Raw genomic sequence first — 17,773 nt, 5'->3', positions numbered from 1 at the left:
ATACAAATACTAAACTCACAGAAATATCATCAAATATCAGACCAATTTTCCTGTGAATCATCCAATGTTGTGTACATGATACGCTGCATGAAATGCCCCTCAAGAGGAATCTATATAGGAGAAACAGGACAAAAACTGCGCACAAGAATGAACCATCACCGCTTTAAAATTAATGAGGGTAAAATGGACACACCAGTGGGCCAACAGTTCTGTGAACCAGGACACAGCATGCAAGATCTCAAAGTACTTAAAATAAACGTCAAAATAAGCATACACAAGTCATACTTACCTTCCATGTAGTCTACTCCTCAGTGTCTTTCTCCTGTCCTGCGTCCTATTTGTTCACTATGATCAAGGGAATTTTCCGTCCTCCATTTTGAAAATAGCTATTACCCATAACAGCTTTCTGGTCAGCACACAGTTAAACTGTAACATCGCCCACTTGAGCCATAGGGAAACATGGACATTGCCTGGTACATCTGTTTTCCTATCAGCTATAACTGACAGCAACTGATATTTTACTGACAGCAACTGATATATTTCAGATCTGACAAAATATTGTCAGAACTGGAAGGGATTATTATCAGAAGAAAATGGAGAGCTTCTGAGAGGAACTGATGGCAAGGTAACTCTGTAATTTTCATTTGAAGTTACCTCATGTGTTTATTTTAAATATTTTTACTCAGTACAGGTTCTCTTTAAGGGTAACTTCAAAAATGAACAAGCAAGAAAGATTTGTGAGTACAAATTTATGAAAATGTTCAAGACATTAACAGAAGGGTTAAATTGTAGAACGGGATTCATGACTCCTTATGTAACATGTTTGACTTGGCTTCATGATCTTCAGAAACCTGCTAGATTTCATGTTTGCTTACATAAACTCACTGGCTCCAGCCTACTGATCACCTGACATCTAACTGCTAAACAGCAACCAGCACAACTGCCATCTTCGTGTTTGCTGTTTACCCACATCAGTGTTTTACTACAGCTTACATCTTGAAATATGCCTGAAGAAGGGGACTCAATCCCAGAAAGCTTGCATTATTTAACTTTATCAGTTAGCCATTAAAAGGTATTACTTTTACAAGACTTTGTTTTTTTCTACCTACATATCTCCCTAGAGAAAACTCAAGAGAAAAAGTTAATTGCATATGGGCCTATTTATATTTTAGTGGAGTAACCTAGCATTTCAATTACACCTAGCTAATCCTTAGGATTTAACTACCTTACGACCACCTCACGCCAATGGGCGTGACCGAGGCGGCAACAACCCCAGGACCGCCTAACGCCAATTGGCATCAAGTCCTGGAGCTTCAGTTTGGCAGGGAACGTGTGCACGCATGCACAATCGTTCCCTGCTGTTTCACGGAGCTCTGCTCTGTGATTAGCCTGCTAGCCGCGATCGTGGCTAGCAGACTGTTATTAGCCGACGGGAAAGAATTCCCCTTTGTTTACAGTTGTGCAGTGCTGCTATCTCATGCAGCGATGTACGAGGGACACTGGGCTATCCCTCAGAGCGGCTTGATCTGTGTGGCGATTAGGACGGCACAGGGGGGAGGGAGAGGGTGGATGGAGGGAGGAAAAATCCTCCCTTCCGTACAAAAAAAAAAAAAATCGCTGCAGCGATCAGATGCCTCCAGCATAGTGTTCTATTAAGGACACTAAAAGGAGGAAAAAATTATTTGTGTGCCGAGTTGCAGGGCTGTGCAGCACCTTGACCAAGCTGCACAGCCTTGTATTGTAAAAAATGGCCTAGTCGTATGGGGGGGTAGCACTGCGGTCCTCAAGTTGTTAATTGTAATTATCCAGAACACAACAAACACATACTCACTCTGTTGGGAGTAATTGCACAATAAAACTAGCTTTGTGACCTATATAATTTGTATGCATGTTGGATTATTATGGCTCTGTACAAATTAACAAATTGATACATCATTGCATTCCAGCGGTTCTGGAGGTGTGCTTGGCTTCTAAGGGCAACAATGGTTAATTTGCATATATTCAGCAGTGATGCACTGGGAGACATCTCGGAGCTCACTCCAACCTGAATTATCACAAATTCTTTTTGTTTTAAGAAAGCAAACTTTTGTTTTCCATAGAATTTTAGTAATGGGGCTTTTAGGACCATTGTAGCCCCTTACACACTCCAATGAGTTCTGGGTCACCATTAACTTACTGCTTAGTCTGTACCTCTGGGTGTTTCAAGCCCTACTTCATAGAGACAAATGAATCCATGCCATGCACTGATGAGGATCAACCAATCCGAAACAGTCTGTATGCATGTTGGATTATTATGGCTCTGTACAAATTAACAAGGTGACACATCATTTCATTCCAGCGGTACTGGAGGTGTGCTTGGCTTCTAAGGGCAACAATGGTTAATTTGCATATATTCAGCAGTGATGCACTGGGAGACATCTCGGAGCTAACTCCAACCTGAATTATCGCAAATTCTTTCTGTTTTAAGAAAGAAAACTTTTGTTTTCCACTGACCTATATAATGAAAGCAGAATTAACACTTCCTTGTGGAGGAGGCAAAAAGCTTTACTTATACTCTGTAACTATCACAATGTTTTGACCGGTCCTTTAATGTCTTTATTGGATTACTCCTAGCACTGTGAATTTGTAAAACGATACTGCAACTCTTCCTCCATCCGAGTACATGGCCAATCAGTTCTGCACAGGGAGAGCTGAATGACTGCTTTCCCTGCTGCTAAACTCGGGGATGGTAGTAAATACTATTCCCCCTCCAAGTTGTCGCGACTTGGAGGGAGATGTAATTCGGGGTCAGTCAGCCACCAGAGCCCCGAATTACCAATTCGCGGGGCGCGCAGCATAGCATTGCTGCTATAACGGCGCCCAGCTTTGGCACTCAGCACCGCGCACCGAAATAACCTGATTTGCGGCATCCACCTCTTGCTCCCACTGATTTAACATATGGCTTTTTTTTTTCTAGAGAAAATATAAAGTCCTGTTGAAGCCAAGGAAAAAAAGTCACTTGGCTATGGAAAGGTAAGGCTCTGGATCCTATAGAGCTTTCCCTGCCCTCGTTTCAGTGCTGTCACCCCATTGCACTTATTCAACCAACTGGTGGAATACACCTTCAGGATCCCTCGGAAACACTCCCGCCCCCGAAGGATAGCGAAGAAGGGCGGCTCCATACTGCTTGAGCGTGCACTCAAGCAAGCGCAGTACAGCCACATGTCTTCGGAAGCATTCAGGGACACAAGTGCTTTTTAGGGCTCCTGGAGGCAGCAGATTCGACCTGGGGAAAGCACTGGAACCAGGACACCATGAGAGGACCAGGAAGGCTCTATAGAATCCAGAGCCTTCCCTCTCCGTAGGGAAGTGTGTACATTTTTTTTTCTCCTTGTCAGTACAAATTTGTCTTAAATTGCTGCCTAGGCCGCTAATTTTAGCACATTAGAAAACTTAACTCTCCAATATAAAATCCAGCCATTAATAATTACAATTATGCCTCTGGGTCAATGCCTGTGAAACTATCAGTTCTTTAATCACTTTTTCATATACAGTAGAACCATGGATTAAGAGTAGCTTGGTTTGAGAGCAAATGTATACGTGTATCGCATCATCACAACTGAGCCCATGATTCTTACCCCTTTGATGCTGCAGGATTTTACTTCATTGTACTTTATCTGAGTGTAGGAACTGTACAAAGTCACATTTTCATGAATTCCTCAAAAGTGGGCAAATGCAATGCTTATTGGATAAGTTCCTTGTTAAAGCCACACAAAAAGAAAGGTTGGGGCGAGACACCAGATAGCAAGGATTCTGTTAGTTATAGTGAAAGTCTTGTTTACATTTTTATTTTATACAGAACAGTACTTTGTATTAAATATTTTTCTATAACCGTTTGGATTGTGTATTGAATCACCTGAATGTCTATTCATTCTTATGGGGAAATTTGCTTTGATATGAGTGCTTTGGATTACAAGCATGTTTCTGGAATGAATTATGCTCGCAAACCAAGGCTCCGCTATACAAGGGAGTAGCAGTAGGGTATTAAGAAAGCAAACTTTTGTTTTCCATAGAATTTTAGTAATGGGGCTTTTAGGACCATTGTAGCCCCTTACACACTCCAATGAGTTCTGGGTCACCATTAACCAAGCTGTCTGTACCACCAGCCTGCAAACTAACAGGATATAAGCCCGACGAAGGCTGAAAGGCCGAAAGCTTGCTTATTTTTATTCATTTTTAGTTAGCCAATAAATGGTATCATCCTGATTTAAAACTTCTTGCCTATACAAGGGAGGGACACATTTTTCAGGCACAGAATAAACACATTTTTTTTCTTTTTTTTTTCTGTGGTATTCTGTGCACTTATAATTCTGTAGCCGTGCATGGAAATTAAATGCAAGTCACATCGGAATGCAACATGTAGTGTGCGTGATGATAGTTGGGTTGGGTCACTGAAACAGATGTACCACAACTTGATCTTAACAAAGGCATCCATAGTCAGAAAGGCGTCGCAAAGAGTTCCTAGTGAAAACAAGCCTTTACCCAAACAGATGAAACCATGCTTCATTGGTAAAACAACTCAAATCCAGGAACAGTCAATTAGCTGCCTAAAACTGAAGGGAATGTTTCTGAAGATCTCCTGAACCGCTGTGACACAGTAGGGCTTAATTTTCCTTTTTGGTTGCTCGCTGACAGGTGGAACGTGGGTCTTCAGTTTCTTGTGCCAAACAGTTCTTCACATCTTGCACAGTCTTGTCTTATAAAACGATCATCTGTAACTAATGGGATTTTTGCAGTATCTCCCCCTCTAGATTCTCTTGGGTTCAATATAGGGGAGCAGGAGCAGGCGTGTATGTGTGTGTGTGTGTGTGTGTATATATATATATATATATATATATATATATATATATATATATATATATATATATATATATATATATATTATGTGTTTATATTATATATAATATGTTTGTCGGTAACATCCATGTTAAAAAGTGCTTAATTTTTACCATAATTATGTATAAATGATTTAGTCAGTGTTTGCCCATTGTAAAAGCTTTCCTCTCCCTGCTTTACATTCTGACATTTATCACATGGTGACATTTTTACCACTGGCAGGTGATGTCAGTGAAAGGAGATGTTGCTTGCTTTTTTGGCAGTTGGAAACAGCTGTAAACAGTTATTTCCCACAATGCAACAAGGCTCCCACAGTGTAATGTCAGAACCATGGTCCTGAGGGAGGGGTTTCACCACTATCAGCCATACAGAGTCTCCTGATGATCTGTTTGTGAAAAGGAAAAGATTTCTCATGGTAAAGGGGGCATCAGCTACTGACTGGGATGAAGTTCAATGATTGGTTACAGTTTCTCTTTAAAGTCTACCCAAGCTTCTTCCAGTTGAAACCAGTTTTTTTCTATGCTTAAAGCTGATCTGAGATAAAAAACTAACTATAACAAGAAAATTGTCTATATATCTTATCTAAAGTTTAGTTAGTTTGCACAGCACATCTAGCTGCAAGCAGCTTCAACAGTTTATGATTATTTCTTCCTGTTATACAATGACAGCAGCCATGTTCTGCTTGTCACATTACTCAGGCAAGCGTGCCTGCATCTCCTCCCCTCAGCGTGTGAAAACTTCACTCCCTTCTCCTCCTCCCTTCGCCCTCCTGCCTCTGAAATCTCTGGATAGTAAGGACCCGTTTCCACTAGTGCGAAAACCGGTCCGAATCCGCAGTTTCCCCGAAGGCAAATCACGCAGGGAAACTCTGTCATAGGAAATAATAGTGCCGCCGGCCGAATCTCTTACCTTAGCGATTTGGCTGACATTGCCATCAGTTTCAGTGCGGGAGGCTGCAAATCCCATAGCCGTGCATGGCACGGCTTCTGGGATTAAGTGCCACCATGCATCTCGCAGCCGCGCGCGGTGGCTAGTGGAAACAAGCCCTAACACCTCCTCCTTTTGCCCAGACTGAGCTCCTATAAGCCCTTGCTAGATGGCTCTCAGAGTGCCAAGGCATTGGAGGAGCTGTGTGCAAAGCTTGTATAGTTTATAGGGAACTAGAGTATTAAAACAAAACAAAAAAAAGTATTTGGCTTGAGGAATGCCCTATAAACTATATGAAAGGAACACAATTATGCGATGAGTAAAGGTTTATCTCAGATCCACTTTAAGCAGCACTATTCTAAAGCCCTCTTAAGCGTAGCTAGAAATATCTATAACTATCTGGGGCAGCTAGTCCACTCCCAAAATGTTTTTCTGGTTGGGTAATGGTAACCCTTAATTTGCCAGATTAATTTTGGATGGCTTTGAACTGGTTGGAGGAAATTTCTACTGGGATATTTTGTATTAAAAAATAATTTGCGGCAAGAGCATGGCATGCAATGTTACGAAAATACCATTTTAAATGTATGAAGGCATAATCTGGTTTATCATTACTTTGCTGCAACCTACATTATGTTCTCAGTGGGAACTGGGAGCTGATAAAACACATATTTTACTTTATTATATAGACTTTATGCTGTCCAATATAACTTGAAATCGTTCTTGAGTAATTCAGGAAGGGTTCAGTAGTAATAGGATATGCTCTTTCTTCAGTATTGGATGATAATGTAGACTTCCCTGCTAAAAGAGCTCTTTATACAAGGAAAGCAATCATCAATAAAGAGAATGCTGGGTGCTGTCCTCCTTGTTGATAGGTGGAGGTGAACTAATAATTCAAATATAAACTATAATTTTTCAGCTCTAAATGAAACGTCAAGTTACATATTTTTCTGATATGATTTGTTATCGTATTCTGAATAATGTATGATCTAATTCAGTGGTTCCCAACCTTTTATGAGGTATCGCCCCTTAGGGGAAGACGACTCACCCCTGTCGCCCCCCTTCTCTTAGTACGGTATACCCTTACGCCAGGTGGTGGTGCCAGTGGAGGGGGTAGCGCTGTGACCTTGCCAGCTCAAAATAGCCGGTGACTCAACTACTTTGCGCCAATTCCCTTACCGGTGTAATGTCAGCTATTGCAGCCCCGCACGTTGTGCAGCCCCGCACGTTGTGCAGCCCCGCATGCGCAGTAGGAGCCTGCGTCCCATTAAATTGTGCAGCCACGTAAAACGTCCTAAATATCTCCACTTCCGCAACACGTACACGTACACAATTTTCAGGGGAGGGAGGGGACCCCCAGATCTAGCTCTGTGCCGAATTGCAGCCCCTGAGCCCCGCTGGTTCCCGAGACTGATTTCAGCAAACCTATCTCGGGAACTATCGGGGCTCAAGGGCTGCAATTCGACGCAGAGCTAGATCTGGGGGTCCCCTCCCTCCCCTGAAAATTTCGGGAGTGTACGTGCTGCGGAAGCGGAGATATTTCAGGTAAATAATATCTAACTTCCCACTGAGCATGCGCGAGACTCAGTGAGGAAGGCTGCTTCCGGGCTGCAATATCTGACATTACACCGGCGCGTGACCAACGAGCCCTGAGGAATTACGCAACTCTATCATGCACACTTGCATATTTTATACAGATCATATTTTTTTCCCATAATTTTCTTAAAAACGAGTGACACTGCGACACTTTATTTTTTCTGCCTTTTCATACTGATCGCCCCCCTGTCGCCCCCCCACAAATTTACCGCCCCCCTTAGAACCCAAATCGCCCACCTGGGGGCGATCGCCCCCAGGTTGGGAACCACTGATCTAATTGCTTATCTGTTCCTGTAATATATAAGAAGCTTTGTAGAGAGCCTGGGCATAGAAGCTTAAAAAGAACCCGAGGCGGTTCTTGGGGTGGGGGGCAGATGAGACACAGAGGCATGTTCTCTGCCTCATGACATGCCTCTGTGTCCCCCCACTGCCGCTCTCTGCCCCCCCCCCCCCTACTGCTGCACTACAGCCCCCCGAGATTGGTGACATTTGTCGCCATCTTGGAGGTTATAGGGGAACTTCAGCCTAAACAAACATACTGTCATTAAGTCACACTAGTTATGTTAATTAAAATAGATAGGTAATATAATCTTTTACCCACCCTGTCTTAAAAGAACAGGAAAATGTTTGTGATTTCATGGGGGCAGTCATCTTTTTGGTTGAAAGAAGGTGACATGGAGCATGAGATACAGTTCCAACTGTCCTGTGTCCTGTTCGCCCCTCCCAGCTGCGTGTGCTAAGCTTTAAATCTCAAATTCAAAATAACAACAAATTTGCACCAAAATATCAGAAGGAGAAAAACAACATCAGAAATGCCATCATGCTTTGAACAGCATCAGGGGAAAAATTCCTGGGCAGTTTTCTTCTGTGCAGCTAAAAATGAGGCTTGGGTATTAAAAACAAAGTTCTGATGCTGTGAAACTGTTAAACACCAAGCCTTTTCAGTGCTGCTGAGTAGATTTTTAGCCTGGAGGTTCACTTCAAAACAGGGGAGAGGGATTCTCTGTTCAAAACGCTCACCGGGGGCGTTCGTACAGGGTTTTCAGAGCTGCCCTTGGGCATCTCTCTATCCCTGGCCCCCTGTTGCTCCCCCACTTCCCTGCACACTGTGAATGAGAGACAGTCTCACATTCCAGCGTTGTGACCCAGAAGTCACCAAAGTGAAAGTGGGCCAGTGCGGCCCACAGGAGCAGCAGGGAGTGGCGGTTTTTGTGGCTACCTGATCCTCTCAGCCCCCCGATCAGGTAGCCTACTTTTTTTGATGAGTCCATCTCAGGCTCTCTTTAATGATTGTCTTTAAGATAAGATGTTCTTGGTAAAACTCTGAACAGAAATATCAGAATTCTTTGTATGAGAAGAGTGGTTCCTCTGGCTTTGATGATATGGAAGGCGCACAAAGCCTATTACCCTAACATATCTGAATTGTGCCCCAAGTGCAACAGGGAATCTGGTGCAAAATTACTGGGTTGCAATGGCTCAGATAATTACCGAGGCAATGGGGGAAAGAATTGTGGGGGATCCTAAATGTCTCTCCCCCCCCCCCCCCTACAACCAACTTTTTTTAATGGGAGGGTTGACTGCTTGGGGCGCCGGGTGTGTTGCTGCAAATTTTGGTAGATTTTGGAGGAAAAGGAGTTGTCAGGATGTGGATAGAGCTAACCGCTATGAAACTCTGTACTCTATACAGTGCTGCAAGAGATGTCAGCGCTATATAAATACATAATAATAATATGGTAGGACATTAAACAATGACTATGGTATGATTCGATTGTGAGCTCCCTCTGAGGACAGTCAGAAAAGTGGGACATACAAAAAAGGGAGATGCGTGGGGGGGATAAAGAGGTAGAGGCACAAGACAGAGAGCCTGGTGGGAGAGGAGAAATGGCAGGAAGACCTCTCTGCAAGGACTGCAGACATCACAAGTGCTGTTTGGCAGAGACATGCTGTTAAAAGAAGCCAATGAAATCTGAAAAAAGGAAAAGGTCATGGGGAAAGACAACAGGGTGGGACGGGGAGTTGGGAAAAAAGATAAGATTCCCTGCAATCAAGCTAATCTAAATTGCTTTGAGCTTGTTTCTCTGCTCACTACAGAAGTCGGCTGTCAGCATCTGTATTGCTGGCTTCTGCAACAGCAGATTAATTACTCTGATCAGGATAAATAATCAATAGTCCAGGGCACTCTGGTATTACAGCAGTCAGTGCACATGGCTACTAATGACATGCAACTTCTGAAGCACTAAACACATCCTGCCACCTCTCTCTGCTAATGTCCCAGCTGCAGCACAGCAATCATTCTCTCTACTCTGTTTGCTGCTCTGCACATTCCTTCATTGCAGGCTGTGTGTAGAGAGCAAGGAAACGCATTGCACGCGGGACAGGAAGGGGGAGGGGTGCTACATCTAGTGCAAGAAGTTGTACAGTCCCCTACACTGCCTGGTGCTATTTTCCTGAATGTTGCCCAAACTATGAAAAAAGGTCCCAGGTGGAAGAACACAGTGGCTCAGCACCAAAGTGGCACCCCTAGCCATGGCTACACCTGGTATAGAGTGCTGCTGAGTTTCTTGCATTACTATAACAATGCAGAAAACCTTAATGATGACTCAGCCCATGAACAATATTTTAAAATTGCAGCCTCTTCTTAAACACCTCAGTAAAAAATGTACTGAGGGTGACATGCTTTGGAAAAAAAATTGCAGCTGGGTGAGTCCCTTTTGCTTTTCATGGCAAGGCAAACAGGGTGAGAATCATTCATTGTCAATTCTGTGCTGTAATGCTTTCAAGTCCTAGCAGCTTCAGCATTGCTGTTTGTGTTGGATTAATTAGTTTAGTTCTGCATTAACCTTCTTGCGACCGCCAAAATTGACGGCTGCAAGGTGGCCCTCCCAGGACCGCCTAACTCCGATTGTCGTCAAGTCCTGGGGAAGGAGATTAGTGGGGATTGCTTGTGCGGATGCGCGTGCATCCTGCTTGAGCGACGGAGCTCTGCTCCATCAACAGTCTACCAGCAGCGATCGTTGCTGGTAGACTATAAAAAAAAAAGTTTATCAGGCTGTATTGAACACACAATTGGAGAACCTCACTCCCAACAATGCACCATTGTTTTTAATTATTGTAGTATCCCATGCAGTTTAGTTAGGAGGGGGGCAGATGAGAGGGAATATCCTGCACGCTGGTGCCCCCTGCTGGTCATATAGCCATTGTCTATATGCAACTGAAGCCCTCTCCTACTAATTGGCTGACTTGCTCAGCTTTTGCTTGATTATCACTGCAAGCTAGGTGTATTATGTGTGCACTTCTCATTGGCTTATAAGCAGCCTGCAGGCTTTATAAAGCAGCAGAGAACTGTTTGGGAGTGAGGTTCTCCAATTGTGTGTTTGGTAAGTTTTAGAGCAGTAGGAGACAGGCCTTGGATGTGGCAGCTCCAAGGTCTTGGCTGCGCTCACATATGGTGTCAGATGCTGGTTCTGGGGCCCCGGGCAGTGAGAGTTCCCGGGGCCCCAGGCTGGCTCATGCACCATTGTTTTTAATTTTTTTAATTATCAGGCTGTATTGGGGACAATATACAATGTGGTGTATCAGGAGAACAGCTTCTCAGGTCTGATAAGGATGTTATAATCCTTAACATGTAGTGTCTTGCCCGCAATACACAGCAACTTTCTTGCAGCCAGTTGTGTGCCGTCTCTTTTGTTCCTTTTGATGTATTGGGGACAACCCTGTCACTTGGCTGTCCCCTGGAGAGGCTCCGAACGTTATCCCCTCTCGTAGGCTGATGCCTATGAAAGAGGATTGCTCTGATTGGTCACAGGCAAGGGAGAAATAAAAAGAAAATATACAGTATGTTTTTATTAAAAATAAAATAATTAAATTAATAAAAAAAATACAAAGCCTGGAGCAGCAATCAGAGCCCACCAACAGCAAGCTCTCTCATTTTGGTGCTAAGCTGTATGGCTTTGCAGCGAGCTGTCAGCCATACTATCTCAGAAAAAAACACACATATATAAGTAGATAAATACTTGCTCTACTTAGATAACATATGTATTGCACTGTCCACGTTTGATTCTAGTGCTTTTTCTACAGTAAATTCAAAAGAGAAAATCCTTCTTAGCATTTCCAATTTAAGTGTGGCTATTTTGAAGCCAATCCTGATGTAATTTCCTCCCTTACTCTCCTCTGCCTGATTTGCCTGCCCACCACTACAGAAAGTGCATTGTCTCAGTATGAGAAATATTGGCCAATCAGAGAGGAACAGAGGTGTGGGAGGGGAAAACAGGAGGGAAAGAGGCTTCAGCCAACCGGGCTGCATTAGTTAAGTCTGAGGGGAAATGGAGAAGCAAAAAAGGACAACCCAGCATGCCCTGCAATTTCCTTTTTATGTACCAAATTTTGTGTGTACCAAATAAGAGTCAGGTAAACTGGGGAATGATCATTTATCAACAAGAAAAGTAATAGTGATTTTATCTTTAGGATTGCCTGGTTAGCATCCTTTTTACTTGTTTACCACATAAAAATAAAGAATTGATTTTCGATTGTATGACCGACAGTTACTCTTTAAAGCTGCAGAGCACTAAATTGTAAAAAATAGCCTGGTCACTAGGGGGATGTAAGCCTTAAGTGGTTAAGCATTGCTACTGCCTAATGGAAGAAGCTGTTCCTGTGCCTGGAAGCTTTTGTTGCAATTGACCGGTATCCTACCCTGAAAGCAGAAGGCCCGGTTCACATTAGCGGTCGCCGTCCGGAATCGCCGTGCCGGAGCCGGACCGCATGCGGAACGGACGGAACGGACGCACGGCATAGCAATGAAAGTCTATGCGTCCGTTCACATGCGTCCGTTTCGTCCGGACCGGAGCCGGACCAGATCCGGACTCCGGCGTAAGACCCAACATGCGCTATTTTTTGGTCCGGCTCCTCCAGCTGACGTATCCGGAGCAGAGCCGGACTGTTGCATCCGGCCAATAGAAACCAATGAGAACCGGAGAGCGCACAACACACTGGCCGTAAAAAACGGACGCTCCACCCCACCTCCCATGCTTCCTCCATGCTACAGCGGCCATCCTGGACGGGGACACATGGGCCCAGCGCCCACAGAGTGGAGCAGCAGCGACCTGACGCTGGAGCTCCCCGGCAGCAACATGTCCGATACGTCTGATAACGAGGAGGTGAGGCCCTACAACGACCCCAGAGCTTCTGCCGACCTCCCAGACCCCAGGTATTATTATACAGCTTGTTATCTCAAACGGATCCGGACCGCAACCGTGTTCATACTGCACGGAAAACGGATGCAAACGGACCGGATCCGGACCTGATCCGGATAGGAACCGTACGGATTAGGTCCGGTCCGGATCCGGTGCGGTCCGGACATCCGTTCCGGTTTTTACAAAACCGCAAGTGTGAACGGGGCCGAAGCTGGAAGATGAAGTGGGTAGAATGAGAGGGGTCAGAGACAATCTTGGTCGCTTTCTTTCTGCACCTGCTAATGTAAAGGTCCTGTGGGGAAGATAAGCTACAGCCATTTTTTCTTCCTGCTGACCAGATGATGTGCTGTAGTCTCACCTTTACTCGTAAAGAGTATGAGCCGAACCAGACAGTCTTAGATGATGGCATGATGGATTTGATGATTGCAGTGTAAAACTTCACCATTCATTTCTGTGGTAAGCCATACTTTTTCAGCTGCAGTAGGTGGTACATCCTCTGTTGGGCTTTTGATGATGATGACAGTGTTGTTATCCCATTTAAGGTTGTTGGAGATAGTGGATCCAAGGTATTTGAATGATGCTACTTGGGTCACTGCAGATCCATTTATGATTGAGGTGTGGCTGGGGGAGAAGTTCTCCTAAACTCTATTAATATCTCCATTGTCTTAAAGTTTCAAGTTTTTGCTGCTGCACCAGGAAGAAATCTGTGCTTTTTTAAGGTTTACCACTTAGTCTTTTATTATTAGAGATGTTTCAAATTACTGTATTGTGTTCACTGTACACATTTACCTGTGCTCTGATGATCACCACCCTCAGGCTTCTGACCGCCTCTGGCTTGGCTGATGACATGCATAGTTAATTAATTTAATCTGTATTGAACTTTAATTGGACTTTAAGCAATTTCATGTGGTTTTATCAAACCTGTCTCCTCCAGCCAACTTGCAATCCATGCGTAAATATCTCTAATGTTCTGTGAGACCTTGGATGAGAAACCCACTTGTGATATCGCCTATGTTGTAGACACTTTGTGTAGACACTTTCCTACAGTCATTTCTAAGAATAATGAGCTGTCTTTTGATCTAAAATGATTTAATTTAAGACTGAAATTAATTAGTTCAAACTATGCAATGAGTTACATTGCAAATGTCTTAATAGCTGACTGCATCCTAAATATTCATGTTTTCTTAAAAAATACCATTGTACTACATTATAAAATGAAGTACAGCACAGCAAAATTCTGCGATAACAGAACTCATTAATTTTTACTTCTCATGATGAATAATAGAAAGTATCCAGTGATGTATTTAATCTTCTGCAAAATACATCAATGTAATGTTCAGCCTTTGCGTGACTCACAACAATGAATCCTAACTCATGTCCCCAATGCAGAGTTTCCGTCCTAATACTTCTGACAGCCACATAAGGGACCAGACCATTGCTTTGTAGACCTATTAGCTCTCTCTTGTGAAGCTATGGAACAGTACCTTCTATGCTTCTGTGCTTTTTAGTGCATCATTACCTATAGGACTATTTCAATATTTATTGCTCTCAGGTGTACATAAACAAACAGCTTGAATGTTTCCATCCAGAATAACAAAATCAAGGACCAGCATGTTAACACGTTACATGGGAGACGCAACAGAACCTATTTCTGATTCTGTTGTCACACTTGCAAAGGCTATAGAAGTGCAAAAGCAAATCACGAACATTTGTGATTATTTACCCTTAAAGTGGTCTGAAACTCTGACATAACATTTAATAAAAATGTGTTTTTCTACTTTTTATTATTCATACAGTTATCATATTTGCTTTTGTGCACAAGTAATATTGTCTGTCTACAAATTTCAAGTTTCCAAAGTGTAGTGTTTTCTTGCCCTGAACTACTACATTGCATTTTATTCTAACTGCTTTTTGCTATATATTAAAATCTTCTAATGAGTTGTTCCTGAGCTGTGTGTGTACCTGGAGCAAAGACAGCTTCTCAGAAAGTGTTTTTTACTTGTTACACACAATGTATCTACATTGGAATGTAAACAAATATACTGTTATCTCCAGTTTGGATACGGATTTGAAGCTGAATAGCAGGACAAAGTGCTGTGCTTTTCAGTGTCTGTTCTGTTAAAAATAAATTTCTGGGATAGTAGGATTGAAGCTGTGAGGAATCTTTTAGCGCTAAGTAGAAATGCTGACTTTCAGACCACTTTAAGATGTGTACACACACACACACACACACACACACACACACACACACACACACACACTCACTCTTACCATCGCCCACATGGATCGGGACGTTATCCCTCGGGTGACAGTTGGTGGCCAAATGATGTACGCTCTGGAGAGGGGATGAGGGACAATGGCAAGGGGCATGGTTGGGTAGGTAATCAATGAGCTGGCTGAGATGATCCAGTTTAGTAGGGGACCAATAAGCTTGGCTGAGATGGCCCAGTTGATTAGGGGACCAATGAGCTCCCCTGAGATGGTCCAGTTTAGTAGGGTAGGGGACCAATGAGCTCGGCTGAGATGGTCCATTTTAGTAGGGAACCAATGATCTCGGCTGAGATGGTCCAGTTTAGTAGAGGTCCAATGAGCTTGGCTGAGATGGTCCAGTTGAGTAGGGGACCAATGAGCTCAGCTGAGACAATCCAGCACTCTGATTCTCGGTGTGGCATGAGGGCTAGCATTAACATGCTAGATACTTGGCGGAGACTGCACCGAACTGCCATCTTCGCAAAGACTCCTCTAGTGTGCACATGGCTTTACTCATGGTAAATACTTTGAGTATTTGAGCAATGCTGCATTAAGTTACACATGGATCTCAAATGACCATTTCTCAATCTGACCAATTAGATTGGGCAACCTTCTGTTGTTTAAAAAGACATTCTGAGGTAAAAGCAAGCCACTAGATTGGATTTTCTTAAATGGTCTATGTTTTCCCCTAATCATAATGGAACCTGTGACCATTCTCTGACCTCCCAATAATGAATCTATGCCACACTTACAGTTGCGTACTGGCACTGATGGCCATCAAATTTTACTTGTACATCTGACCTGTCTTGATTATATCCTACCAAATAAGCTGTGGCAATGCTACCATGTGCTAATTTATGTATAAACTAATATAAAATATTCTTTACTAAAACTGTGTTTACACTTCTAATTATCCGTGCTTTGAATTATTTTATGCTTTTGCTTTAAAAGGAAATTGCCACGGTAAGTATAATGTGAAACTGAAGCCTTATTTACTGAATAGAAATTTGCAGTATCACCTAAAAGATTGGCCAGTTACAGTCATTGATCAGTCACAAGAATAGATAAGGAAGGTTTGCCTGGAACAGTTTACTATCAAAAACAAATTAATTGCTATTGATCCAACAGATTGTGCAGATCTGGCTTTTCCTTAAATGCAGACGATAGTGAATGTTGTTTATGCATTGTCCTAATGGAACAATTTTGCTGCATTTTCAGCAAAGTTAACCTTATGGTTTACTTTATTAGTCAAGGTTAACTATAGATTTCTTCACACAGTGATATGTAAAACCAGGCACTGTTGAAGCCTACCTTGTTACACGATACACTGACAATAACATTATACAAAATGAACTATTAGGCTGCTTACACACAGGGACGTACGTGCGCCTGTAACGCTCCCCCAACGCACAGCAATGTAACACAAGTGGGCTGTTTACACAGCCCATGTTGCGTTACATGTAACGCTGCACGTTGTCCAGAAAGTGCAGCATGCTACGGCGTTGGAGCGGCTATAGCCGCGTTAGACTGTTTGCACATGCTCAGTGGGGGGCAGAGAGGAGGCGGGGAGAGCCAGCTACAGTAGCCGCGCACATGGCTACTTAATATTCACTGCACTGGCGGCAGCTGATTGGCCGGCGGGACCACGTGATGTGGAGTGTCTCGCTCCGCATCACGTGGTCCCGCCGGCCAATCAGCGCCACTCTGGGAGACCTTATAGGGATAGAGCCGCCTAACGCGGCTCACTCTACCGTCCTCTCTTGCAGCACCATACGTTGTGTTAGGTGCACGTTATGCGACCTTAACGTGGCACCTAACGCAACGTCTTGGTGTGCAAGTAGCCTAAGGGTAATTCCAAGCAAAAATGAGAATTACCCTACTCTAGTCCTAATTAATATACAGCAGTACAATTTCTTTCACTGCTACAATTACCTGCTAATAGCTGTGCCTGTCATTCATACAAACAACCCATGAAATAATGGCCTCTAAATGCAGCCTTGTCAGTGGATGGACAAGGGTATCCATGGGAAAGACGGTACTACATAACTGGGGGAAGTTTGCACTACCTAGACAAACTCCCCATTTATTTCAGCCATTAAAAGATATCTGAGGCAAGTTGTAAAATCTATCTTTACTACCTGGAGCCTCTTCCAGCCCCTAGATGTCATGTGTGTCCCTTGCCGTGTCCCCAGGGCCGGATTTCTGGCAAGGCCACATATGCCATGGCCTAGGGCACCAGAAATTTAGGGGCGGCTGAGTGAGGGGCAGTGAAGCTGTTCTATGCAGCCATCCCTATCTACAAAGACAGCTTTAACCTTTGAACTCTCTGTCCTGTACTTGTGTCGTCCCTGCAAGACCTGTAAGCTCTATTCTGCAGGTACACATCAGCCTAACTCATGGTTACACAATGAGTGCATCATTAATGAGATGCCAAACATAACATAAAAGTTCTTAAGGAAAACATAATTTATATGCGTATTACTAAAATAGTTATTGTCTGTGGCATCCAATGATGTAAGTAGAATTCTCATTGGGGCACGCAGAGACAACAACCATACAGACGGTATAGTTGGCCTTAGGCGGTAAAAAGTACAAATCCGGCCCTGCGTGTCCCTTGACCCATCGGGGGTTGGCAATACTTCAGAGGTGGCCAGAGGGACCTGGGAGAAGACTGGAAGCTGCGGCGAGGGACAGATGTGACCTCTAGGGCTGGAAGAAACCCCAGGTAAGTAAAAATAGATTGTACAACTCACCTCAGATATCCTTTAAGACAGCAAAACTATCTGAAATATCAGTCCCTAAGGTAGAAGTGACCACTGCAGATAGAGCCAATGACCAAAGGATCATGGGAAACCAGCAGCTTTCTAAATGAAATATAAATGACTGATTGTTTTGTTATGTTAATAATTATTAAAGCAGTTTCACTGACACTAAAT

General features: G+C 43.4%; 1 long non-coding RNA gene across 1 annotated transcript in view; it reads left to right on the top strand.

Annotated features, from left to right (window-relative positions):
• The first annotated feature begins 560 nt into the window (after positions 1-560).
• Positions 561-17,773, top strand: part of LOC137561461 (uncharacterized) — a 63,264-nt gene continuing 46,051 nt past the window's right edge. Inside the window, exon 1 of the long non-coding RNA XR_011030023.1 lies at positions 561-625. This is a non-coding gene — a long non-coding RNA (uncharacterized lncRNA). The remainder of the gene's footprint in view (positions 626-17,773) is intronic.

Source organism: Hyperolius riggenbachi, chromosome 3, assembly GCF_040937935.1.
Source record: "Hyperolius riggenbachi isolate aHypRig1 chromosome 3, aHypRig1.pri, whole genome shotgun sequence".
Classification (NCBI taxonomy): Eukaryota; Metazoa; Chordata; class Amphibia; order Anura; family Hyperoliidae; genus Hyperolius; species Hyperolius riggenbachi.
This window is presented reverse-complemented; position numbering and strand designations above follow the sequence as displayed.